Source organism: Anser anser (genome assembly GCF_964211835.1).
Source record: "Anser anser genome assembly, chromosome: 1".
Lineage (NCBI taxonomy): Eukaryota > Metazoa > Chordata > Aves > Anseriformes > Anatidae > Anser > Anser anser.
The window spans coordinates 49404061-49412898 of record NC_139720.1 but is presented as its reverse complement, the minus strand read 5'-3'; the positions used below and the strand labels follow the sequence as shown (position 1 = coordinate 49412898).

The following is an 8838-nucleotide window of genomic DNA, read 5'->3' as shown; positions in this document are numbered from 1 at the left end:
GTATGGTCATTACATTTAATAATGAAAAGCTCTGATAGTCTGTCACTGAGTATGGATTCTCTCTTCCTGTGCCTAGATAACTACAAATATTGAAGGTAATGCTCCCCATCTGTGACCCTTTGCAAATCACTGAATACACCTTTTCATCTGCATTTCCAGTACAGTTAATCACATTGTAGTAGAGATTACACTAAATATATTATCAAGACCAAGCCATTAAACAGATGTCACTCAGATGTGTCAATGAACAAAGGGTTGAATCCAGAGATGCATGTGCTTAATAGACTTTGAGATTTCTAGTCAATAGTTACTCTGCTTCTTCCATCCATCAATACGGGCAAATGCTGTCTTTCCAAACAAAGCTTAGATCTGACAGCTCAATATTTGTATGCAACCAGAATTGTAATTATTTTAATTTGAATGGTAATTAATTTATTTGTTAACTCCCTCTTGGGCTTGTGCTCCATCTGGCCAAGTTTCATGTCTCTTGATAATACTTTATCTGTGGTCTGATGATGAACACAAGGTGTGTTTATACACTTTGAAATAATGCTATTTAATGATGGGAGATGTTATTCTTCAGAACTCCTGAGGCAGACTGCCAAGTATTTAATTGTGAATCTATTAATTTCATCATCTGAATCTGCATCTCTGTTTTTATTTGCATATACAGCTTGAAAATCTGGATTAAGAAAGTTTCCCACGTATACCAGCACACGCAGCTTTTTGAAAAACGTCATAGTCAGATTCAGATTATTACATTACAGTGTTTCCACAGACAATTAGATAAATGAAGGCATACTTATTTATTAGTTTAAATAAATAAAATTCAGTACAAAGATAACGGACTTTCGGGAGGAACAACATAAACTACTCATGCATGACTGACTTTTAAATTAACAGCGAGCACCCAAGAGAAGTTCTGGAGCCATTGTGGACAGCTCAATAGAAACATCTGCTCAGGCCCAGCACTGGCAAAATAAGTGAACAAACGATCATTCAAGTCAGTTCTCCCTTCTGAAGCTGCAGAGCTGAAATGGGATTCAGCTCACTAACCTTAGCAATTTAAAAGCCAGACAGCTAGTGTAAAGTAGTTACTGAGGCTCTTTCTGCAGTCTATGGAGGAAGAATAACCTCTGGAGGACAATTCAGCTTGCTAAAGTATGTCCGAATTAAGGGAAATTAAGCACCCTTTCAAGGTGTCATATTTTCCACTGGCTGTAGAAAGGTAAAATAATTTCTGTACACTAGAGACCTAACTTTTAAATAGATAAAGTCTGAAGGATGTTACTGTCTCCATGCCTTGCTTCAGCCCTTAGCATTGCGTTTCTTTTGCTGAAAAATGGGGGACTCAGTTACTTGTCCGATAAGATTGTTGGTAGGTACAAACATGTAGAGCGTGGTCTCCACACAGCTGTTACAGACACTGAACTTCTCAGACTTTCAGTTCTGGAAATAGCAGCTCTCTTCAGAAAATGTACAAGGAGTCAGGACTCTGTCATTGTCAACCCCATCAGCTTGGACTCTCCCATATATGAGGCTCATTGCTGCAGGAAGCCAGCACCACTTTCCTCTGTCAGATGGCATTCCTGTTTCCTCCAACATTTCATAGTTTAATTACTGGAAAACCGGAGGAATCACTTTTATTTCAGATGTTGAATTTAATGGGGATAGTTGTGTTCCTAACTCCTAATCTGATTTGAAGGATTGACTTAGTAGTTATTCATAAGTATGGTATGCAATTTAATAATTAATGGAGATTTAATAATAATTAGTGGAGACAGTGTTGTTGGTGTAACATTATTCTAGCAGAAAAAAAACTTCCTGTCACAAAATCTACTAATAATTTCATGGATTAACTCTACTAAAATTCATTCCTCAGTAAAACCTTCATTCAGAATCATTGGGAGTTCCTTCCTCTGATAGTAATAGTTTCCCAGTGACATCCTAACAGTGAACAGTTCAGTATTCCTTGAAGTTTTACAAAACTTTGAAGTAGGTGCTCGGAATCAACTTTTACTGGAAATGAAATTTTTGGTTTCTGGCTTGCCTATTCCCCACACAGGGAAAAAAAAAAAATATATATATATATATATATATATTTATTTACAGTAAATACATAATACATATATATACTTTTTTTTTTCCCTAAACCTTAGCTATCTTTGGCTATTAATAAATGTGCACTGAAGCTCCTTTTATCATAACTTGGATATGTTACATGAACATATCAGGTGATACACTTTGTATGTTTCTAAACCTAATACAAATAAATCCAGTGCCCTGTGAGTACTGACAAAGCTAGAATTTCCATACTGAAGGATCAGTCTATTTGTTCTAGTTAAGCTATAAAAACTGTTACACAGTATTGCAGTTAGCATTGTTCTTCCAGCTGCTAATGGCTGGTTTATCTTCAAAAGGTTCTGCCTGTAGCCTATTAGGACTGAAAAGGCAAACTCTGTCCATGTATTTGCAATAAATTGGAGGGACAATGCAAATAAGAAAATGAATTTCTAGTTTTTGTACCCTTCAATGACTTCTGTGGTGGAAGACTACATCAGTCATTTGAATATATTTTCATTTATTTGCACAAGACCTTATAACTATATGCATGCTTGGTTTAGAGTTACACTCTAACAGAAAAAAAAAAAAAAGAGGGGTGGGGGTTGGGGGGACTCCAATAAGAGAGAGAAATTCTATGTAATTATGGAACTGGAGTCCATTTATGAGAAATGTCATAAAATTAAACATGAATATTATACAGGATGAAGAAATTTTCACAAGATGCTTACAGTTTCACTCCCATGATAATGTGTACAAACTGCATGCTGGTTGTTCTCAGGCAGGCCGGATGAAGAGACAGAAATATCTAGTCAGATGATTTCTAATATAAACTGGAAAGATATAGGACAGCAACACTACAAGATTTTCAGAGGTAAAAATTAGCTTATTTTGTTTCCTCTGCAGTGGAATTTGCTTGATAACTTCAAGCAACTTAATCAGCTCTGAAGTAGCTCTAAAATAGTCTCATAATGAAATCAAAATAGAAAGAAATTTTAATTAGAATTATGTCTCACAAGGCAATATGTACTTGAATAATATAGAAACAAAGTAACCAAGAACTTCTAAATAGCTCTGCTGTCAGACTGCTTTTTAGATCCTTCTGGTAGCATGACAGCAGAACTGTGTTTACTTTCTACCTGTGCAGAAGACCCTGGAAACTCAGATTCACCATCTGGTATGCTATTGTCAATTATTCTTTTTAAGGCTAGGGCTATATTATCAAATGTTAAAATTATTCTTTTTAAGACTAGTGTTGGTAAATGTGAATATAAAGACTGATTGCTCATGTAAAGCCTAGACACACTTTCTTCACATCTAAAATCTGATTCATCAAAAAACATCATGCTTTTGTGGTTATAAATTTTAAGCAAACTCATCCTTCCTTTTTAAGAAAAACTACAAGCAGTATGTGAAAAACAATTCTTCTTTAAGCACAAAAGCAGACCAGTTCTGGAAAATCCAAGTAAGCTTCATGGCTAGCACATTTGTATTTTCACTCATGGCTGTAATTCTGAATGAGCTTTGAGGGAGGTGCACTTTGCTGTATCAGCACTATAGATGACACAAGGGAATCGTTGCTTTTTCCTGTCCAGTATATATTCAGTGTTTGGCTCAAGAAAGTTGATATTGCTGGTCTTGACTCCAGAGGTCAAGATAGCTTTTACTGCAGTTCTCATGCACTACACTGTTTTTATAGTCAGAGGTGATTAGACCTTTGGTCTTCTAAAAATGAGTCATTTATTTTCTGAAATATTAGGAAATAATATGGAAATATTTTTAACAGTGTGTGGTGGCCTTGAAATATTGCTGTTATTCAACAAAAATGCAGTTTCATCCAGAAACTAATTTCCAGTGAGTGGTATTCATTGTGCATAATCTGTATGGATATTTTCAGAGGTAAACAATGTCCCTTAGTTGGGAGTCAAAGGTAACATCACATATCAGGACATGACAAATTGGGCATGATGAATAACCACAGCAAAGGGTCAGTGATGTAGACAAAAAGAGAAGTTCACACGTATGCCATAAATTCAGATCTGGCCACAAATGAACTACTTGGCAAATTGTTTTTTTTACACTTGCACAGATGTGAATTGAGTTGCTAAAGATCTGCAGATTAACAGGTCAGTATTTGTGATGAATAATTCAGATGCGCTACTAACCAGTGTTCTGGTTAATGTATCAATTGAAATAAATGGAAATGTTTTGCATCTGTTGACATGTGGTATGTACAAGTTTAAAAAACAGATCACAGTTATGACCTAACTAGGGGCCAAGAGTATAAGTATAATAGCCTGGGAAAAGTTTAAGACACATTTCCAAAACATAACTATTGAATTTATTAATTCTCTGCTGAGGCTCGTTCCTCTTATAAACTCCACATGGGCTAGAAAAGAGTCAGGTGGTGTTGTGCAGCTGCCGATGTCTCTAATCTACACTCTGCTGCAAGCTCTTAAACAATTAGCTTAATTTTTGTAATTAGTTTTGATCTGTGGTTTGGGGTCTGCAGAATATTAAGAGCTGTTTCAACAGGCATCTACAAAAGGGGTAAGCAGTGTTATAGCTGGAACATATGACTGAATTAATTTTCTCCCAGAACACCTGGAATCAATATTATCAGCCAGAAAGTTTTTGTGTCCTGTATTTTTTCCATTATCTCTAGATTGCACTTTATGAACCCTGGGTTTTATAATGTTAAATATTGTGAAGGGAAAAGGATTTGTTAGGTTGATGTGACACTGTATAGCACAGTGATACACAAGACTCTTTCACAGAGCTGGAAAGTTTTATATAGTTGTTCATTTGTTTATTTTATTGAATGTATATACATTATAGTGATTCTGAATTAAACTGTAGCTCTTGGTGAATAATTCCAACAAATGTTTCTAATCAGTGGAAATAAATTGTACCAAAAGTTCATGTTCTGGAAACAGAGAGAAGCCAAGCTTCTTGTCAGAGCCAAGCTTAATTTCCCATATTTTACCAGCATGAGAATCAGGCCAAAAATTAGGAGTACTGGAACATGTGGAATTTATTTCCCAATTCTTTATTAATTCTGTAATTTTAGATCTATAAATGTGAGAATTTTCCAGCCTTTTAAAATGTAAAGCCTCTCCTTGCTGATAAGTTTTCTGGACTTCATGTCACCACAATAAGAAGGAAAACGAAACAAGAAACCTTATATGAAATCAATTAATGGCAAGATCTGACAACATTCAGCATCCTTTAAAATTGAATTCCCAAATCTACATAGGACTAATCAGTCCTATACAAATAAGGCAAAGGACTTAGAGCACTTTTCTGTCTCTGTCTCATCCAACATTAATTCTACATGATGCTCTTTGGATTCATTAGCTGTAGAATAAACTAATGCTTTAGAGAAGTACAAGATTTGTAATGGCTTGGAAGGTATTTGATGAGTACACAAATTTTCAAAAGTGTTGATGTTTACATTGAGTCCCCCTACCTTTTAAGAAACTGTAATGGCATTACTTGTTTGAAATGAGAGCTATTTGTTTTCAAAAGCTACAGGGAGATTTTGACTCTGTAATGATGGATATATCAAGCCTACTTTTAATTAGGTTTTGAGTATGGAGACCTCTTTACAAGTAAAAATCACAGTAAGTCTTCATTGAAATGTATTTTCCAGTGCTTTAATATGTCAAACATGCTTACTTGCAAGCTAACAACAAGCCCTGCTTAGGTATAGCATGTATCAGTTCCTGAGCTAGCGATCATTTTAAATGTACTCTAGTGGATTTACTATTAAACAGAGAGAAGCTACTCTACCATGTCTGAATTTCTTCAAAGGCTGTCCTAATCATCATTTTCTGGAAGAGATACCCATTGCAAATGGATCCCCAGCCATATTAACACTATCCAGCCTTAATGCTGTTGGCCTTCTGCAGGCCACCACATGGGAGTATTGTGGTAGTGTTCTCCACTGTGCAAGGCCAGCGTTACCTTTCAGAGGTGTAACCTCAGAATTGGCATCAGTTCCATCAACAGCATCAGCCACATGCCTGCCACTCCCCAGAACCTTGGGAAGGGGGTTGGACACTCCTGGAATCCACATCAGCTCCTTTGTACTTTGCTATTACCCTAGGTTTGTCTGTTGGCCTCCATGTCAACTGTGGGCTACTATTTTCTAGGTAAAAGGTTCAGAAATCTGTTAACATGACTTTGTTCGAGAAGTTGGTATGAGATACAGAACTGCAATATTTCTTTTTCTGAACCCACCTTGTTTCAGAAATCAGTATCACCCTTTGGGAATTTAGTATGACCGATCTACATGGGAAAAAATAAGTAGTTCATCAACCTATGATCTTTTAGAGTGGGTCCAGAGGAAGGCTATGAAGTTGATCAGAGGGCTGGAGCACGTCTCCTATGAAGAAATGCTGACAGAGCTGGGGTTGTTCAGCCTAAAGTAAAGAAGGCTCCAGGGTGACCTCAGTGCAGCTTTTCAATACTTAAAGGGGGCTTATAAAAAAGATAGAGATTCACTTTTTGCTCAGGCAGACAATGACAGGACAGGGGGGAATGGCTTTAAACTAAAAGAAAGCAGATTTAAATTAGACATTAGGAGGAAATTCTTCACTCAGAGGGTGGTGAGGTAGTGGATCAGGTTGCCCCGAGAAGCTGTGGATGCCCCATCCCTGAAGGTGTTCGAGGCCAGGCTGGATGAGGTCCTGAGGAACCTGATCTAGTGGGTGGCATCCCTGCCCATGGCAGGGTTGTTGGAACTAGATAGTCTTTAATGTCCCTTCCAACCCGAGCCATTCTATGTTGTTAAGCACCTTCTGCTTTTGTAAATTAAATTTTGCAAAGCACTTGCCAACTTACCACTGTCTGGTAACACCCCAGTTATCTATCATCACTGGAGTTCACAAAGGCAAAATGTCCAACTGTGCTGACATAATTAATAAAGGTGCTTATGATCCTCATGACTATTGCAGCTGAAAAGGTGTGCCTCAGCTTGTTTTCAGGCCTGTGAACCTCAGTTGCAGTGAACATATGCATAGTATCCACACGTCACAGGGATCTAGCCAGTTCCTCACATGGCAAGTAAGCACGCTTTCCCCACTCTCTTCTTCCACTGTTGGTATATGTTGACATCTGTGATCCTCAGCAATGGCATTAGCCTCTACTGTCACAGATACTTGTGGGGGTAGACCTGAAAAGCAGAATCTAAAAGCATATTTCAGCTGTACTCACATATCCTGCCAGCTGTCCAGGGATGACACTGCTCATCAGAGCAGTTTGGTGGAGAATCTGATGTGATGATCTTCACAATCTGTGTTAGAGAGAGTGTGTCCCTGAGAGAGCCCATGCACCCTTGTTCCCTCACAGCATCATTATGAATGTTCATAACAAAGCTGTTTACCAGTAAAGTGCTAAGTGGTAGCCTCCTAGTTTTAGCTTAAGTTCCTTGTAATAAAGGCATTTTCACACCATGCCCCACCAGCCACTTGCGTTTCAGATATGCAAACTGAGCTGTCTGTGACTTCACAAGTCTCCCTATTCATACATCTGAACCTGGTTCTGACCACCTCTCCAGCCACAGCTACGTAGTGATAACAGCAATATTCTGAGTTTAAGTTTGCTTCCTTCAAATATTTATGAGCATCTTAAATGACTTCTGAGCCCACAAGTATCTCCCCTGTGGAGAGCTGACACAATAGAGAAATTATCCATTAAATAAAATAAAATTGCCTTCTTTTGCAGTTCCCAGAACAAGGATTTTCTGGGGAAACAGCCAGAGGACAGAAGAGGAGAGTGGGCAATGTTCTATAATCTTTCAAGCCCAGAGTGTTGGGTAGTCCCTAAGCAGACTGCCAGAGGAATCTAAAACTGACCTGTGTGTCCTCTCTTCTTCCCTTAGGAGCTGAAGCACTAAACCTTGCTCCTAATATTGTTTCACTTCCTTCAAAGCTGTGAAATTTGTGTATTCTGCAGCCTTCATTCCCTGTCAAATATACAAACTGAAGTTTAGAGAAAGCTTTTGTCAGAAACAAGCTCATCCTCAATTTCCCATTTGGTTTCTCAATAGCCTAATGAAGAAAAAAATCAGCAAAATACCATAGGGTAATTCTGGGTAGTGAAGCTGTAGCAAAATAATATGAGTGACTCACAGATTGCAGTAGGAGGGTTTTGTTGTCATTGGCTTTCTTTTTATTTTATTTTTTTTTCTCTCCTCTCTGCTCCTCTCCTCTCCACTCCTCTTTCATGTTCATATCCAGGCTCTGAGTACTGCAGGATAACAATGCAAAGAGCAACAAAATAAACTGCATATCACAGGCTTTGAGAATCATCGTTAAATAACTTTTTTAAAAGTCTTCATGATACTAAAACTGTTGCTGCCTCACTGGTGTGAAAATAGTATATCGTAGAAATAAATTAGACACTAGAAAACTAGGTCAAAATTCTACATCCAAAAAAAAAATAGAGTAGGATAACATACTCAGAAAATATATAAATAAATAAAAAAATAAATAGATAAATAAATAAACCTTTATAGATTATTGACCTACATTCAAGTAAAATTCTACTTTTCAACTGCTCTTAAATCTTTTTGCAGCTTTATTCTAGAAAGTGTATTGCAGTTCATAAGAAGCTTGACTGCTGGAGCACATCTGCTACTTTAGTTTCTAAAAGGTTGTGATTGCAAAATTCTAGACACTTGATAGAAAATTCTGTCTTAAATGGTGACATTCTTAATCTAGAGAATAACCATATTTATTTCAGCCCTGGAAGAGCTACTAAACACAGAGAAAT

General features: G+C 37.3%; 1 long non-coding RNA gene across 1 annotated transcript; it reads right to left on the bottom strand.

The window, feature by feature from the left end:
* Positions 1–7039: 7039 nt before the first annotated feature.
* On the bottom strand, positions 7040–8469 carry LOC310892206. The gene is made up of 3 exons (XR_014577945.1): positions 8196–8469; positions 7920–8029; positions 7040–7357 (listed from the first exon to the last, which is right to left on the bottom strand). It is a non-coding gene; the product is annotated as an uncharacterized lncRNA (long non-coding RNA).
* Between the last annotated feature and the right edge of the window lie 369 nt (positions 8470–8838).